The sequence below is a fragment of the Hippocampus bargibanti genome, linkage group LG08 (assembly GCF_051943395.1).
Source record: "Hippocampus bargibanti isolate YZ-2025 linkage group LG08, ASM5194339v1, whole genome shotgun sequence".
Classification (NCBI taxonomy): domain Eukaryota; kingdom Metazoa; phylum Chordata; class Actinopteri; order Syngnathiformes; family Syngnathidae; genus Hippocampus; species Hippocampus bargibanti.
In genome coordinates this window covers 8,814,024-8,832,252 of record NC_142741.1, presented here as the reverse complement: position 1 = coordinate 8,832,252, position 18,229 = coordinate 8,814,024, and the positions used below count along the sequence as shown (strand labels likewise).

General features: G+C 44.1%; 1 long non-coding RNA gene across 3 annotated transcripts; it reads right to left on the bottom strand.

Annotated features, from left to right (window-relative positions):
* Positions 1 to 282: 282 nt before the first annotated feature.
* LOC148894515 (uncharacterized) lies at positions 283 to 16,515 on the bottom strand. Of its 3 annotated transcripts, none has more exons than XR_016115814.1 (6): positions 13,344 to 16,515; positions 12,442 to 12,476; positions 10,860 to 12,322; positions 10,167 to 10,239; positions 8,464 to 8,537; positions 283 to 7,412 (listed from the first exon to the last, which is right to left on the bottom strand). It is a non-coding gene; the product is annotated as an uncharacterized LOC148894515 (long non-coding RNA). The 3 variants fall into 3 exon arrangements; XR_016115813.1 differs by having other exon boundaries at positions 10,167 to 12,158; positions 12,274 to 12,322; XR_016115812.1 differs by having other exon boundaries at positions 10,167 to 12,322.
* Positions 16,516 to 18,229: the final 1,714 nt, after the last annotated feature.

The following is an 18,229-nucleotide window of genomic DNA, read 5'->3' as shown; positions in this document are numbered from 1 at the left end:
TCCAAAAAAAATGAAAATAGAGGTAAGTGGTGTCCTTTCAATTGATACCACAAAAAAGAGCAGGGTCAAGGGAATGAAAGAGATACATAAAACTGTAACAAAGGTGAATGACCACAAGCTTGAGAAAGTACAGTATCCTACATGTGATGAGGATTGTACTGTATTGTATTGCAATGTTTGCAGTGGAATTTTAATTTTAGATTCTATTTCCTACCTCAAGTCCCCGCTGTAAAAAGTGTCACTGTCATCATTGGTGGCCAGAAGTGTTCTTGCTATTACACATATGCACTTGTAACCGGCCTCAGGCCTAGGGGATACCTGAGTCGGTCCAAACGCGTCACAGGCAGGTAGCACTGTGAACGACGAAGAAAGACGACACGAGACAACCGTGTTAATCAGCTTCACACAACGGCATTTATGACCATTTACTCATCAAAACATCAATTCAGCAATTTCAATATCTGAATACATTCATGTGTAGATCTATACATTCAACATTTATACATTGTATATATCCTCCACATTCGCACATGGTTATGCACGTCTGCCCGCTCGTGTGTGTTGTACTGGGAACTACAATTGACATCCAAAAATCCAAATTCATCAAAGCCACAAAACAAGGTTTCATATCTAGCATCGCCCAATAAGTCCCCAATTACTTTAACATCTTGAGAATGTCTAACACTTATTATTTTGAATACCTGTGAACGACGAGGAAAGACGACACAAGACAACCGTGTTAATCAGCTTCACACAATGGCATTTATGACAACTGCGCATGCGTGAGCTGAGCCTACATCGCCTTCCTATGTTCCATTCACAGGCGCGTAGCGCCCTCTCCTGACTTGGTAGTCTAATCGACTAACATACAATAACAGAGGTCGTTTCTAACCCCCTACACTTTCCCCTGTTTTAAAAGATGTCCCCCGACATCTTGACTATACCAACAAGTAGTCAAGTACCAGTAGAAGCACAGTCATCTGTCTGGTCTCCGGAGGGTGGTGTCAATCACATTCTACTGCAACTACATTCAATTCCATACCGTCGGGGTAGAGTAACAATAGTGTTCAGGTCGCACTAGATAATGAGTCGTGGGGTAAGGCATGCAAGTATACAACACATTTGCCCCATGTCTCCAATCCTGGTATGATGGATGACCCAAGTGTTCATATGTGAATATCTCTGTGGGTCTTCGAGTACGAGTAGACCTTCGTGGCAGCGATTCCATTCCACTTTGTGATGCGGTGTCTGATTCCACCAACTCCGCCGGCGCTCCTGCATCACCCTCATTAGCATCCATTACAAGTTGTTCCGGGCTTCCCTCAGCAGGCAGGCTGTCAGCTGGTGTTGGTTTTGGTAATGATGCTGGTACGACCAATGGAAACGCTTCCTCTAGCTGCTGCCCATCCTCTGGTTCCATAGTTTGTGCCTGGGGGTGGAATTCTGATGCCACAGCAAATTGTGCGGTTCAGGTTGAGACACCTGATGACTGCCTGTCTTCCTTGTATACACAGGTAACCGTCTGAGATTGTATGAACATCCCTCCTCTTCATCTGAATATCCAGACTCCTGCCCAACTGCTTCCCTGCTATAAGCCTGTCTGTCTAGCTGTTTTTTTCTGTTTATTTGCCTGTCTGTCTAGCTGTTTTTTTCTGTTTATTTGGCTGTTCAACTGGCAAATCATTGACAGACATTAGGAGATTACGGTGCAACACACGGGTAGTTTTGTCTCCGTTTTCTGCCTGAACCTTGTACACTGGTCCATCTCCCATTCTTTCAGTGACCCTGTGGACTTTTTCCTCCCAGTAAGCCCGGAGCTTGCCAGGTCCACCCCTCTCAGATAGGTTCCTGACAAGTACACGATCCCCTGGCCGGAGTACCATGCCTTTAACACCACGGTCATAGTATTTCTTCCTTTTTTCAGAGCTCTTTTGACTGTTCTCGGAGGCAATTCTGTAAGCATCTTGCATTCGACAGGCCCACTTACGTGCATATTCCTGTCGGCTTTTTACTTCTTCGTCCGCTGTCAGACCAAAAACTAAGTCGATGGGCAACCGGGGAGACCTTCCATAGAGGAGGAAGAACGGTGAATAGCCAGTGGACTCATGTCTTGTACAGTTGTACGCATGAACTACATGAGGCAAATAGTCTTTCCACTCAGCTTTCCTTTCTTCTTGGAGAGTGCGTAGCATCTGTAACAATGTTCTATTCAGACGTTCTACAGGGTTGCCCTGCGGATGGTATGGGGTGGTTCGGGAATGCGCAATGCCAGACAACTGTTGAAGCCGCTGGAATAGACTGGTTTCAAACTCCCGACCTTGATCATGGTGTAGTCTCTCTGGATAAGCGAACCGTGGAATAAAATCACTAAAGATTTTCTCAGCAGCAACCTTGCCTGACTTACTCTTAGTCGGGTAGGCTTGTGCAAAATAAGTAAAGTGGTCTACTAGGACTATAATATACTCATAGCCTCCTTTACTTGGCTCCAGATGGAGATAATCAATAGAAATGAGCTCAAATGGGGCACTAGTAGTGATGTTGCCCATGGGTGCTTTTTCCGGAATGGTGGGGCGTTTCTGTTTAATGCAGGAACACTGGCGAATGACGTAGTTTTCTATTTCGTGCTGCATGAATGGCCAATAGAACCTCTGCCTTGCAAGGTTGATCACCTTGTCAGCTCCAACATGACCCATGTCATCATGCAGGTGTTTAAGCACCGTCGACTTCAGCTTACTAGGGAGAACGAGCTGTTTCCATTTCCCCGCCTGTCTGTATAAAATCCCCTTGTCCAGTTTCAGTCTATTCCATTCGTGTACTAGTCTCCTTGCCTCTGGTCCGATTTGTCTTTTATCTTTGTCATTGGGGTTCCATCCCCTCCTCTTCAGTGCCATTACCTCAGAGATTGACGCATCCTCTTCCTGAGCAGCTCTTATATCATCTGGAGTGATAACGGGGACTGTCACCGGAAGAAAATCCTCACCATCAGAGGTGAGTTGCAACGCCGCCATCCATGGCACATCCTCCTCAGCCACAGCCTTGTCCCCCTGCCATATGGTGGAAACCACGTCTGGGGGCAAAGTTTCAGTGTACTCCTCTGTGTGTCCCTCCAGCTTAACTGGATAACGCGACAGTGTGTCGGCATCAGCATTCGCCTTGCCTGGCCTGTACTTTATTGTGAAGTGGAAATCCGCCAATTCCGCCAATTCCAATTATTGTCCGTGTACACAGTGAATGTGGGTGCATTGGTAGAGATAATCTCGAAATTTGTCGAAGATTGCCCACTTCAACGCCAGAAACTCAAGCTTCCCAGAATGGAGATGATAATTTTTCTCTGAAGGTGAGAGTGTTCTGGATCCATAAGCAACAACGCGAAGTTTATCTCCCTGCTGCTGATAAAGCACAGCCCCCAGACCTTCATTGGATGCGTCCGTATTTAACACAAAGGGCAGATTAAAGTCTGGGTAGGCTAAAATAGGTGGACCAGTCAATACATATATCAGGCGGGAGACCACAGCACTGTGTTCGGGGCCCCACTGAACAGGGTTACCAGAGGGAAGCTGGCCTAACTTGGTGACTTTCCTTTGGCGTGCAGCGGTGTTGTGAACTGGCCTCTGGTCAGGCTGAGTGGCCCCCTCTACCAGTTTAAACAGCGGCCGTGCAATCCTGGCAAAGTCCTGTACGAAGGATCTATAGTAGCCCAAGAACCCCAATAGAGCACTTACTTCCCCTACATTGCGTCGTTCTCTCTCTTTTAACTGCAAAACGGCTTCCAGGTCTTTAGGGTCTATGCGGACACCATCACTTGACACGAGACGACCCAAGTACCTCACTTGTCGTCTGAACAGTTCACATTTATTCGGACGTAGCTTTATGCCATGCTCCCGCAGCCGGTTAAGCACTTTCCTCAGGTCCTCTACGTGTTCATGAAATGATTTTGAAAAGCAGAGCACATCATCCAGATAAGGAGAGCAGCATTCGTCCCTCAGGCCATCAAGAACGTCCTCCATACATCTTTGAAAGGCTGCTGGCGCAATAGTTAGGCCAAATGGGAGGCGGAGCCACTCGTACAGCCCCCAAGGGGTGCTGAAAGCCGTTAGATGCCTGGAACTGTCATCAACAAATCCCTGGTGGTAAGCGCTGCCTTGGTCAAGTATTGAGAACCAAGAGTAGCCCCCCAGGTTATCGAGCAGATCTTGAATGCGTGGGAGTGGATGACGATCAGGGACAGTTTTGCGATTTAGCTCCCTAAAGTCAACGCACAGGCGCAAGCTTTTATCTTTTTTTCTAACACAGACGATAGGAGATGAGTATGCCGAAGTGGATTTTCTTATTCAACCATGGTGAAGTAGGTTTTGCACATAGTCTTTGACCTCTTGATAAAGGGGTTTTGGAATGGCATTGTAACGCTTTTGCACCGGCGTGTTGTCAGTGAGTTGGATCTTGAGTTGCAGGTTTGGAATTCAACCTATATCAGCATCACCTCTTGCAAAGACATCTGACTCTTCATGCAACATGTCTCTGGCAATCCCCTGTTCTTCCTCTTTACGATGTGACAAGTCAACCGGAGGATGCCACTTGTCTGTGGTCAGAGCTGAGCAGATTTGAACGGTGGGACTGTTTAGCGGCTTTGGATTGTCGGAGCACTCCTTAAAGGGCACGACCCCAGTAACTTCCTCAATTGAGCCGAGAACAGTTCTCTGTGGAAGATGAATGTCATATTTACTAACATTCTGAATGGGAATTTTTACCATTTTTGTCGGCCCACTGGGTACATGTACTAACGAGGAGAACGGCTCTAGCCCCTCAGGGCAGCTGTTCCCTATACTGGGCTCAAATAGCATTGTTCCCCCCTTGGCCCATGCTCTGACTCTGCACTTCACCTCCCATACCTTGCCCGCAGGAATAATGAGTCCCTTCTTCCCAACACACACAGGGTACTGGAGGAATGTCTGATCAGGGCCCAATTTCTGAAGCACAGAAATCAAGGTCTCTACTGTACGTTCACTGACACTCATGGCTTCTTTCAGTATGGCTCCAATGTCCACCTGTTCATTATTCTCTTTGATCATTTCTGCAATCACATTGCTTCCTAAGAGAGGACAGTTCACACAACTCGTACTGATTAGTATGGGCACTTGTATGTCAGCATGTCCATGGCTTCCACTCCGTATCTGCAACCCCACATTTACCCATCCATCAAAGGGAACCGCTGTGCCATTCGCTGCAGATACCTCAAACGGTTGGTCCGGAAATAGGGATGAAAGTAGCTGAATGGTTACGTTGGGCAGTGCTTCCTCTACCCACGCCCTACTCACCACGGTCACTTGAGACCCTGAGTCAAGCAGCATTTGGAGTGGGACCCCATTGAGTGCACATGAGACCATACATCGCTTGCCAATTAGTTGTGCTACATGTTTTTTTGATGTTGACTGACACTGCGTCATCAGACTTATGGATGTTACTTATGATTTGTACTGGAGGCTTATCATTGGCATTGATCACTGGAAGCCTCACTCCAGTGATCTTTCCCCGTTTCCCAGTGCCTTTCTTCGCAGACAGCCCACAGCTCTATGTCCTTCATGACCTCAACTGAAACAGTGAGGGCAGCTCTTAATGTTCTTCCGCACACAGGCCTGACACCTGCCCCTAGTCTCATTCGTTGGTGTCTGGGGTCGCGTCGAGGATCGAGTCAGGGACGGACCTGGATCTACCTGAGGCGCCGATTCTGTAGGTTTAACAACTTGGGCAAAGTGTTTGGTCAGTGCGGTCACTTGTGCAGTCAGCTCGAGAATGGCAGCACGGTTAGCCTGTAATTCAGAGTCAACTTTGGTCTGGTTAATCTGGTCAGTTTGATTAGTTTGAGCAGCATGGACATTCACAGATCGATTTTTAATCACAGTACTGAGGCGTTTCACCCTCTCAGCCTCTTCACTTGTGGACTTGGTAAGTTGTTCTAACAGGACATCATCACGAACCTGTAAATCGGTAAGGAATGGTTTGAGATCACATCTGACATGATAATTCTTCTCATTTAGCCCTTGATAGAGTGTGTGCAGAAATGTACCTTGGAAAAGTTTTTGATCGTAACCAAAATCTGCACCTGGTTGTTGTGACTCAAACATAATTCTTTGCTTCAAACCCATCAGTCTATATAAAAATTGCTGTGGGGACTCACTGTCTCGCTGCTGAGCAGTACTGAGTTCGTTGAAGAGCTCAGAGCTGCTCTTATCTCTGATATGTGATCATAAAATTGTTTTTAACTGTGACATTGTAAGACCCTCTGTTTCACTTAGCATGTCTCGGAATGTTCCAGGTTTAGTTATCTTCGACACAGTGCGGATAACCTCAGACTCGCTAAACCCTTCTTGTAGTCCCTCATCCATTTGTCTACACAGGCTACGGTATGACAGTTCAGACCCGGTGTCAGAAATCTGACCACCATAAATTTTGAACTCCCTCCGTGGAAACAGAGCAGCTACATCTGTGTACTTCACCACCTGCTCCCCCATACCGGAGGATAAGCCGGCATCTTCAGGAGGAGCACCACCCGAACTGTTGGCGATGATCCTGAATGGCGATGGAGTGGTGACGTTCCTGACCGGTGTGGGGATGTCTCTCGGTGGAAGAGGTGTGACCTCAACTCCTCCTCTCAGGTCAGCTCCTTCCCCAGTCGGTTCCTCCGGGACATCTAGGAGCTCGCTGATCATGTTATCGAGGTGAAGGAGTTGAGACATGCCTTCATCTTCTATGTGTCTTAATTTGTCACCTCTGACGTAGTCAATAATCACATCAAACAGTTCTGGTTCACTAAGGCCCGCAAGGTCCTCAGTATCACTCTCATCCACTGCGCTGGCAACAGTTAGTAGCTGATTGACATTCAAAGCTAATAGTCTCTTTTGGATCTTGAAAATCAATACCCGTCGTGGAGTTGTGGGAGCCATCGTTAGCCCCTGAAGCCTCTAATCTCTGGAGAACGGACAGCACTACAGTCTTCCCTGAAGCTTTAGGCACAGGTTCTCTTCGTAGCAGCTCCCACTCTGCCCACAATCCCGGACGAGCCCCCAATTGTAACCGGCCTCAGGCCTAGGGGATACCTGAGTCGGTCCAAACGCGTCACAGGCAGGTAGCACTGTGAACGACGAGGAAAGACGACACGAGACAACCGTGTCAATCAGCTTCACACAACGGCATTTATGACCATTTACTCATCAAAACATCAGCTCTAAAACTGTCCGTGCCCATCTAAAATGTGGTCCTACTGCACAAAGGCCACCAGTCTACTCCTCCCTATCTTCGTCATCCGTCAGTGGGAGTAACTCCTCCTTCAGGCATTCCCTGTAAAAGCTTGTAAGAGTGGCGTACAGGTGCTGGTTGCTTTGATGGGACAGGAAATGGCCTTTGTCTGGGTACAGCTGGTGGGAAGAATACAAAATGAAGTTGGTGTGCTGACTAAAGTACACAATAATAATATTTACATTCTGCTGTTCAGAAAGCTGCTGTGAGATGTAGTGAACAAACACATTTTTTCACCTGGCTATCTGCTGAGCACTGCACAGCATACAGTTAGCCCTCTGGAGCATAAACCAGAGCCACATGGCAGATATCAAACCATGCTCACAAAGGGAAACAGTAAAATGGATCTTCAAATAACATACAACACCAAATTGCACCCAAAATTTCCAAACATTTGAAACAATTACTCACACTGCCACGAACACTTATTTTTAATGTCATATTAAATGGGCTGTTTCCCATAGGCGAGTGAAACAACTGTTAACATGTTAGCGCTTAATCAATTGTCATTAGAAATAATAAACAACCTCACAGCAAAAATGAACAATCCTTCTCTGAGTGAGCATGACAACATTTTTTCTGTTAGCAGTAACTACTCAGAATTGTACCACTGTGAAAATAAAATGGGCCCCAAGGCTAACTGTCAATAAATCATTCAGTATGTGCAGGTATCTGACAAGCAAAAATTAGCAGACCCATTCAAAAGGATCTTTCATGGTGAGACATCAACTCCAACATGAGCAAAACTACTACAGACACAAAATGTTTTCGACTTGTTTTGGTTTCTTTGGATTTATGCCTATATTAACCTGAGTTTGCCGTTGCATTACGTCATATCCAGTACATGAATTCATTTGTAGAACGGGTATCGCATTGTTTTTTTTTTATTAATGTCTTTTTTTTAATGTAAAACTAGCACCATGTACAGTTGTACTCCCCTTTATTTGCTGGATTGACAACAACAATCATTGCAAATATTGTCATGTAAATTGAATTATCTTGTGATATATCCTTTATTTGAATGCAACATTAGTTGGTCTCGCATATCCGGTTGAGCTGTAACATCTGTGACATGGCAATGTGTCTGAATCTATTATTTTGAAGGACCGCTTTTTATTTTGTGAACAAATTTTGAATGGCGAAGAACCATTTTCCACTTTTGACAGTCACCTGCAAGGAGTAGTTTGCCCCAATTTTCACGAGGTTCTTGACCAGCTCGGCAGTATGTTGGAAGTGGATGTTAGCTGCAATAAAATGAAAAAAAAAAGTGAAACTGAGTCAGCTCAGTTTCTACTCAAATTTGAATTATGGTAGAATTTAAATGCATCAACAAATTTGATTCATTGCACATCAGAGAACACATTCATCAGAAAATTTCTGCATCAATTTAGGCAACACACTTCCCAGTGTCTGAAACTCATGACAAATGTTAGCAGACACCTGGGCAGACAACTCTGAAAAGTTGCCTGCCCAGCCATAAAGTTGCCTGCCCCACTTTTCACAACTTGAAACGCAATGAGACGACTAATCGGCAAAAAAAAAAAAACTTTGTTGCAAAGTATAAAGTATTTTTTTAATTAAGAAAGTACCTACCACAAATGCTCCCTTGCTTAATTTATGGTAAATATCCCTTGCTGATTTTGCTACAGTTGTTGTTTGTCATCATGGTGCACAATGCAACGTTTGCGTTGCGTTGTCTGCTCAAAGCCACACGGACTCCTCTTTTTAAGCGCCTTTCAAAACTCTCAAATACACCTTTCAGTTACGGTGTAGTCCACAGGTGTCAAAGTCAAGGCCCGCGGGCCAAATCCGGCCCGCCACAGCATTTTTTTTGGCCCGCGAAAGCAAATCAAACTTGTTAAATTCCATGATGATTCCTAAAATCTGAGCCAAAATTTCATATTTTTGGATGTCAACCACAATAAAAGTCATTATTCTTGACTTCAGATTTGAAAACGAGTTATTCATTAATTTGCTGTGTGCTCTATATGTAATATTTGAAGGGATTTAAACATTCTAATGGGTTCCCCAAATTCATAACGGCCCTCGAGAGTAAACCATAACTACAATGTGGCCCGTGGCAAAAAATGACTTTGACACCCCTGGTGTAGTCCGTAGCACGAAACAGGCTTCTGATTGGATACCGGTGCAGAGTATGCAAATTGTCATTTGCATACTCGGCACCGGAAGCCAATCAAAAACCTTTTTCTTATTTGCATACTCGGCACCGGCAGCCAATCACAAGCCTGTTTCGTGCAGGTGCGTTTGATTTGAAAAAAAAAAAAAAAACACTTTTTTTTTTCTTGAAGTTGTCGGCCATCCGGGCCAAGACGTTTTGAAAGTTGTACGCCCGACATAAAAGTTGTACGCCGCGGGCCACCGGGCAGACGCTATTTCAAACACTGCACTTCCCCTTTTCCTTGTTTTCATTAAAAGAAACATTTGCCTCAATACCTTTCAGGAATATTTGCTTCTTGCTGAGCGGTGATGCAAAAAAAAAAAATATCCAGTATATTCATTTTGGGACAAATGGTGAGTATAGTTTTGCTTTTTTTAATGTTGCTGTGCCAATGACCATTTTGTGTTTGGGAGCCTTTTACTGAGCATCTTCATCTTTATTAAGTTCATAGAGTTGCTTGTTCTGTAGCCACAAGGGGACACAAGCCAGTGTCTTCCTGTGCCGGTTCCAAGCCCGGATAAATACAGAGGGTTGTGTCAGGAAGGGCATCCGATGTAAAAGCTTGGCCAAAACAAACATGCGAATCAAACCTCTGAAGATGGAGGACACTGATTCGTTGTGGCGACCCCTTGAAGGGAAAAGCCGGAAGGAAAAGAAGAAGATATTTAGTTTGGGACAATTTATTTTCACTTACCATCGGCTGTGCCATGTACCAGCATCAGTTTCTGGTCTCTTAGAGCATGAACGCTCTGCAGTACACTGGATAACTGGAAAGTAATGAGAAAAAAAACAGAAATAAAATAATTAAAAATTATTAAAATTAAATTATATACACAATTGTAAATATCTATTTTTTTTCACCACCAACGTTCTACCTTTCATTGTTGAGGAAAACACACCTCTGATTGCTAAACATTCAACCTCGACACAGGCGGCCCGAGACAGCCTTTCAACTATTCAAGAAAAATACAGCACTGAATACATTGTTCAAAATGATAATTGGCAACCAAAGTTCTATGATGGTGACAAGAGTTGACTAATGGGTTTATTTTGATCGTTCGGCCCTGGTTCATTGCTTCTACGGGCGTTGATGGCAGATGATGGTTAAATCAGCGGAAAGCCAGGTGTGGGACAGAAGTTTAATCTTTAGTTAGTTTAATCTTGATGATAGCGGAGACGTCGCGGTGCCGGCTAAGGAGGAAGCATGAAGAGAGAGCGATAGATGGAATGGGAGAGCATTTATATGGAGCGCAGGGTGTGCCGCGATAGGATGATAGGATGGTGTGCGACATCATGTAAAGGAAGGCAGGATATGACGTATCAGGAAGTCCAAAACGTAAACAAAGATTAGAAAGCGATGTTTAAAGATGTTCGTATAGCGAATTACCCCAACGTGTCCCCACTGACGAACATATCTAACATCGGTGGAGGTGAACAGAAATAAGAAAGAAAAATAAGAGAAGATCACAAAACAGAACAAGCACAATGGAAACAATCTCAAATTAAAGTCATGTCATTCGCTACAACAGTCAAATCTTCATGGCATCCTGGATGGTGATCACCAGGACGACGAGGAGGAATGAAATTGTTTGTAGCATTTGTCGCAAGCAGGCCCCAGGGCGTGATACGGATGAGCTGGTGACTAGGAAAAAGGGTGTGATCTGTAGACGCGGCTCCAGTGACGTGCATCGGGAATCTTCTTGACGAATGGTGTCCTCGCGAATCCAGACGAAGCTTGTGGCTGCTATGACGGCTAGCAGCTCCGCAACCGGTCCATCCCACGTTGGTGTGGTCCATGTCATTCCCTTCAGACCGCAGCTCCGTCCTATGGAGAACAAAAAAAGACTTGTGCCAGGTCACATGTCGAAAGGATGGTTTCATTCTTCATTCATCACACTTTCTTGGCGTTTCTTTCCCTATCAAAGTCTGTCTCATCGTTTAGGCTCTGCAATGCATTCTCTCACAGAAATGGCAGTAAGTCATTGTTAGATGTTAGTTGGTTAGTACATTTTAGTGGTTAGTGAGTCTGCATTTCTGGAGGGCACAACTTTCTTGGGGAATGACGTTGCAGCCAACATCACTCATCACCAAAAGTGAAAATGTTGGCAATGATGATCTGAGCTTTCGCCACTCCCCCCTGTTGAGACATGAAAAGTCTCAATTTGCCAAATGGGAAAGTGTTTGCGTGGAAAACACAATCCATCTTTGACATAGCACAGATTAGCAATTTATATAAAACCATTTGTCAATCATTGTTCAAAAATTTTGGAGGCCAGATTTTTGCATGTCTCTCAACACCCGCATGGGAACCAATTCCTGTGGCGTGTACCATGAAAATTTCGTACGTTGAGCACAGCTTCTCCTGCTGTTACTCCTCTGCTGGCACCCAAGCAAATCATATCAGCAAATATTTGTGGGGTAGACGTTTGCATGTCGCCACATTGTTTGGGTGGAGGACAGCCTTCTACAATTCTTTAGCACAAATTGACATGGTCAGCAACATGATGGCAATCTGCGTAAACTGTCATCGTACTCGCCTTTTGTCATTCAGTTGGAGGGCACCAGTTGACAGTCAGTTGCGCTTATGCATCGGACATCCATCCGCGCAACCCAGCTTCATCTCCGGTCACCCTGGCACGGATTCCCCAGGAGTTCTCCCCTTCTGAAGAACCTCCTTCTCCCAATTCTGAAAGAAGCTGGTTAGCGTGGAAGCCCTATACAATATAATAACTGATTCCGCCTGAATCTCTGACTGCCATCGGCACCCACACAACTTATCCGTCAATTTCATTCTTACCAACCTGAACGGCGAGAAATTCCTTCATTGTGCACTGCAGTCGTCACTCCCCCCTGTTGAGACATGAAAAGTCTCAATTCGCCAACAGGGAACGTGTTTGCGTGGAAAACACGACCCGTTCTGCGGATGTATCAATTTGCAAAGTGTAACCGGCCTCAGGCCGAGGGGGTACCTGAGTCGGTTCAAATGCATCACAGGCAGGTAGCACTGTGAACGACGAGGAAAGACGACACGAGACAACCGTGTTAATCAGCTTCACACAACGGCATTTATGACACTCATCAAAACATCAATTCAGCAATTTCAATATCAGAATACATTTATGTGTAGATCTATACATTCAACATCTATACATTGTATATATCCTCCACATTCGTACATGCTTATGCACGTCTGCCCGCTCGTGTGTGTTGTACTGGGAACTACAATTGACATCCAAAAATCCAAATTCATCAAAGCCACAAAATATTCATCAAAGCCACAAACAAGGTTTCATATCTAGCATCGCCCAATAAGTCCCCAATTACTTTAACATCTTGAGAATGTCTAACACTTATTATTTTGAATACCTGTGAACGACGAGGAAAGACGACACGAGACAACCGTGTTAATCAGCTTCACACAACGGCATTTATGACAACTGCGCATGCGTGAGCTGAGCCTACATCGCCTTCCTCTGTTCCATTCACAGGCGCGTAGCGCCCTCTCCTGACTTGGTAGTCTAATCGACTAACATACCATAACAGAGGTCGTTTCTAACCCCCTACAAAAGCACCAATTGCCAATCAGTGCTCTTAAATTTGGAGGCCAAATTTCGGCATGTCTCTCAACATCTGCATGGGCACCAATTTTTGTGGCATTTACCACAAAGGTTTTGTAGGTTAAGCACAGCTTCTCCTGCTTTTACTCCTCTGCTGGCACCCAAGCAAATCATATTTGAAAATTTTGTGTGGCGTAGACATTTGCATGTCGCCACATTGTTTGGGTGGTGGACAGCCTTCTACATTTTTTAGCACGAGTTGACATGATTCAGCAAACATTGGGGCAATCTGTATAAATGGTCATCATACTCGCCTTTTGTCATTCATTTGGAGGGCACCGTTGACCGTCAGTCTCGCTTCTGCACAGGACATCCATCCGCGCAAACCCTGGCACAGATTCCCCAGGAGTTCTTCCCTTCTGAAGAATCTCATTCTCCCAATTCTGAAAGAAGCTGGTTAGCGTGGAAACCCTATACAATATAATATCTGATTCCGCCTGAATCTCTGACTGACACCGGTGCCGACCTATAGCTGTATCTGTCAATTCCACACTTACTGACCTGAGCGGCGACAAATTCCTGTAATGTGCACTGCAGTCAATTACTTTAATGTGCACTGCATTCATTTCATAATAATAATGGGAATTCGTAATCAAATTAATCTCAACAGGTTACCCTGCCTTTTTAGTCGTAACTATAAACTACTTTTGAACTGACAAATGTCATCACCGTACGCAAAGGCAGCCAGAAGATAATTTAGCATTTGCGGCTGTTTTAATAAACGTTGGATTTCCGCCATCGCATCACCAACGTTGAATATTTTTCGTTCGATCAAGCCTAATTGTCACAATCCGTCGCTGACTAGATGGTTGGATGAGAAACATTTTAACATTCTTAATGTCGAGCATCAAAATAATGTGTCAGAAAAAGTCACCCTGAACAAATATGTGCAAAATAAAAATTGTCATGCATTTGAATGAATGCCAAAAACCATACTTTTGGAAATCAAAATCATTATCAACAGGGGCTTTGTCATCGATCCCAAATCATCAGTTGCGTGTGCCAAACTCTCGATGTGCAAGTGAATTACACCAGCAATCGCGGCTTTCCTTTGTCGGATCTCCTATGACAATTGAAACAGAGATTAAATTTTGTTTCCAAAGACATTAAGAATCAAAATGCAGTTAGCATGCTACAACTATGATTCCGCAGCGTCTGCGCCTAGAAAATCACAGATGGGTGGATGCAAATTGCTTGTGCATCTCACAGTTCATCAATTCGCCCTGCAAATTGAATAATTTCTCAACGACCATCCCAGCTCTGTTTGGAAATTGTTGCGGTCCACATGACCTGCAAGAAAAGCATAATGAAAAAAAAGTTACCATATTTTCACGACCAAAGGGCGCACCGTGTGAAAAGGCGCAGTCTCATTTATGTGTGCCATTTCTGTATTTAATATACACATTGGGCGCACCGGATGAAAGGACGCAAGTTTTATATACCGGTACATATCCTCTACTGCCATACGTACGTCCCCCTCACAACAACACACAGGCATACAAGTGTGCGTATTTATAAAAACAGATCAGGAGCAAAACTCAGTTTGTTGCTTTATTTATTAGTAATTACAAAGTATGAACATTTTGTAATCATCACTCAATAGGCGTCGGCATGGTAAAAACAAGCACATTACCGGTAACAGTCAGTAATCAAACCCATCAAAGTCCTCATCCTCTGTCTCAGAATCGAACAGCTGCGCTAAACCAATGTGGCGGGTTCGCTTTCCTCACGGTCAGTCACTTTCTGTGCTGTGCGGCTCCTCGGAAATTATGCCGAATTTTCCAAAAGCTCGAACCACCGATCCAGCAGACACGTTACCCCAAGCATCCACAATCCATTGGCAAACTGTGGCGTAACATCCAGCCCTTTTCGTTTGCCTTAATAATGACGCCTGCCTGGAAATGTCTCTTTAGGCAAAGCCTTTCTTTTAAAAATCACCATCGGCGGGACTTTCTCTCCGTTAGCATGGCAGCCAAGCAGAACAGGAAACGAAGCCTTTTCGCCAGTTTTTCAGAATAATTTGCCAGACGTTGCTGCGCTGCCGTAGTCCTGGCCCGGATGGAATAATGGCACAGTTTCATAAAACGCCAGCACCAAGACGGACCTCCTTGGAAAGCCTTCAGTTTAAACTGAGCTTCATAACCATGTCTCTTTGCCATTTTCTGAGTTGTTAAAACATCAATGTTCTGCATGAAGCACATACCTGTTCTTGTATACACAAACCACGCCCACATATCCCCCCTGATGTTCTCTACCACGTCCGCCTCATGGTGGCCTCTAATACGTCCGCACTACAGGGCGCACCGCACATTTTCAAATAAATCTGAGACATTTATATGCGCCTTATGGTCGTGAAAATACGGTAGTCATCATATTATGCAAATCAACCTTATCCAATTTGTTATCGTCATCAAATTCAATATGTATATCGTATATGTGAATCAAATCGTCCGTTCATTGACTTCAGGGGGATGACAATTGTCAGGTCAAAAGAAGTGTAATGATCATGTCTCAATCATTATTTCAATAAATCTATAAAACTAAATCAATAAAACTCTTCTTTTATGAAAAAGTCCACGATATGAACTGGTGAATCTCTTTTAAGTAATTAATCACCAGTGAATCAAGCAACATTTACCTTCTCAATTCCATCAAATTCGAGATAAATGTTCCTGTCATTTAGCCTAATCTACTGACTATTTTATTTACTTTTTCCAATTGAACTGTCATTTACGAGAGGTCAACACAGTGGAATGTGGTGGGGGCCCCAGAACTGCCTCTGGATGTTAAACCCCTCTTTGAAGTATTGTGCTGACCAAAACCTTGATAAGAGGCATCGTAAATAACTCTGGCTTCTTTCAAATGGCTCAATCAGGCCATATACAAAGTTTAGCTCAATCTAACAAAACTAATCCTATAATTTGATAAAGTTTCTAAACCTTAATCCTTATTCCGCAATGCTTTAAATCAAAAGGAGGTCACTAAAGTCTAAACATGGGCATATACAAGCGCACATTTTCATTCAATTTTGTAGTCGCCCGAAGTCAGATCGCAAAATTACTTGTCCCGATCGCAGACAAAAATATTGGAATCCTGACTTCAAGGTGGTCAATTCTCTTAGTGAAAACACTTTATCCAATCCAACAAAAATACTTTACTTTTGCTTTCAAATTCACTCAAGTTCGGCCTCTGTTTATTCATTTGTTTGTTTGCTTATTTATTTGTTCACTCAGTCTAATTTGCCTGCCTATTTAATTTAGTTTTTGTTTTGAACGGACGGTGGACGGTATTCATCAAAGAGCTATGGGAAAACAGTGTTATGTAATTTACGAAGACTTCAAGCTGACATGGTTGGACAGGTTTCCCGATGAGAGAGGATAGTCATCTTCATGGCACCCTCGTCGAGTCCTCTTGTAATGACAAGGCACCCTCTCGTCCTGTGAAAGAAGAGAGGACTGGGTGGCAGAATTACCTGCGGCAGGAACAATGTTGTTTGCACAATATGTTTGTGAATGTTAACGCAACCGCTTTATCCCTTTTATTTCCGTTTATTTACCTATTCGGCGAACGAATCAATTTTCCGATCGGTAGAATGCGTCTGCGAATTCTCCCCCACCCCTTTAGGGCAGAGAAGGAAGGAGGAGGACTGGGCTGCCCCCCCCTTCCCTTTCCCACAGCAGATCTCACACCCAGGGCACCCAGCTGTCAACGTATACGCTCAAACAACGCGCACATACACACACAATGACACACAAAAAAAGGGATGACAAAAGGACACACACAAAAGACACACAGCTCCTCCAAAATGCCCCCCCCCCCCCCCCGTCAGCCGACCCCCCTGCCCACGAACTGTACTCGGACAATGAAACTCCCACGGAAACCCCGCAGCAATGGCTAGCAATGCTGATAACGCGCTAGTGCTGATGAATGCATTAATGTTACGGAAATTCCACAATCTATTGCAGCTGCAATTAAACAAAAAAAGAACACATAATCGTCCGGTTCAAAAGTAATAAATCAATTTTTCACCAGTCCTCGCATGCAAAATTCCAGGAGTTCAACCCTTCTGAAGAATTTCCCCCGGAATTGCCCCGGTCTTACAGTACAGCAGCCGGGCATACGGAAACCGACCCCATAACCCAGTAATGGGCAAACTATGGCCCGTGGGCCACATACGGCCCGTTAGGCTTTTTAATCCGGCCTGCCGAATTTGCACAAATTATAGTACAAACAGTGTCTAAAACTCATGACAAAAAGTTAGCGAACTGCAGGGCAGGTAACTGAAAAGTTGCCTGTCCCATTTTTCACAACTTGAAGCACAATGAGACAACTAATCACATTAAAAACCATTGTAACAAAGTTTTTTTTAAATCAAGAATGCACCTACTACAAATGCTACCTTGCTTAATTTACGGTAAATGTGCATGGCTGTAGATTTTGCTGCAGTAGTCGATTGTCATTGCGGTGCACAATGCAACGTTTGCATTGCTTCCTACGAGCCACAACGGCCCTTTCATAAGTCTCACGTACACTTTACAGTCACGGTTTAATGTAAATTTACGTTTTTTAGCGTCACATATGTTGTTAGCTTCTTTTGAATCTTTCTTCTGGTCTGAGGTTCTGTGCATCTGTTTTGGAAAATGACATGCAATTGCACGACTTTATAACGCTTGCGAAAGTCCGGAAGAAAGAAGCAGGCTTCTGATTGGCTGCAGTGCCGGGTATGCAAATTTCAACTGCAGGTAGTCTATGTTTGTGTGCTCGGCGACGGTACACGTGTTTTGTTTGTGCGTGTAGGCGAGGGCGTCAGTGAGGAGTTTGTTGAGCGCGCGGTCAGGACAAACCATCTATGATTTGGCGGAATTTAACACAAGTAGGTATTATTGAGCTTGAATATTTCGTTGTGTAATAATATGTTTTGAATTTTGAAAGTGATTCCATTTTTCAATAAATGTTGATTTCTTTAACTTTGCCCCTTCGATGGAAACTTATTAAAAACAGACGCAATCTTGATAAATCACAGTGCATGTTATTTTAATCTATTTCCATTTCCTCCTCCAAGTATCTGCGAAATAGTATGTAAATGCCATATTCCTTGAGAAAATTTATTAACTGATCAGGGATATTTTTCACATTTGAA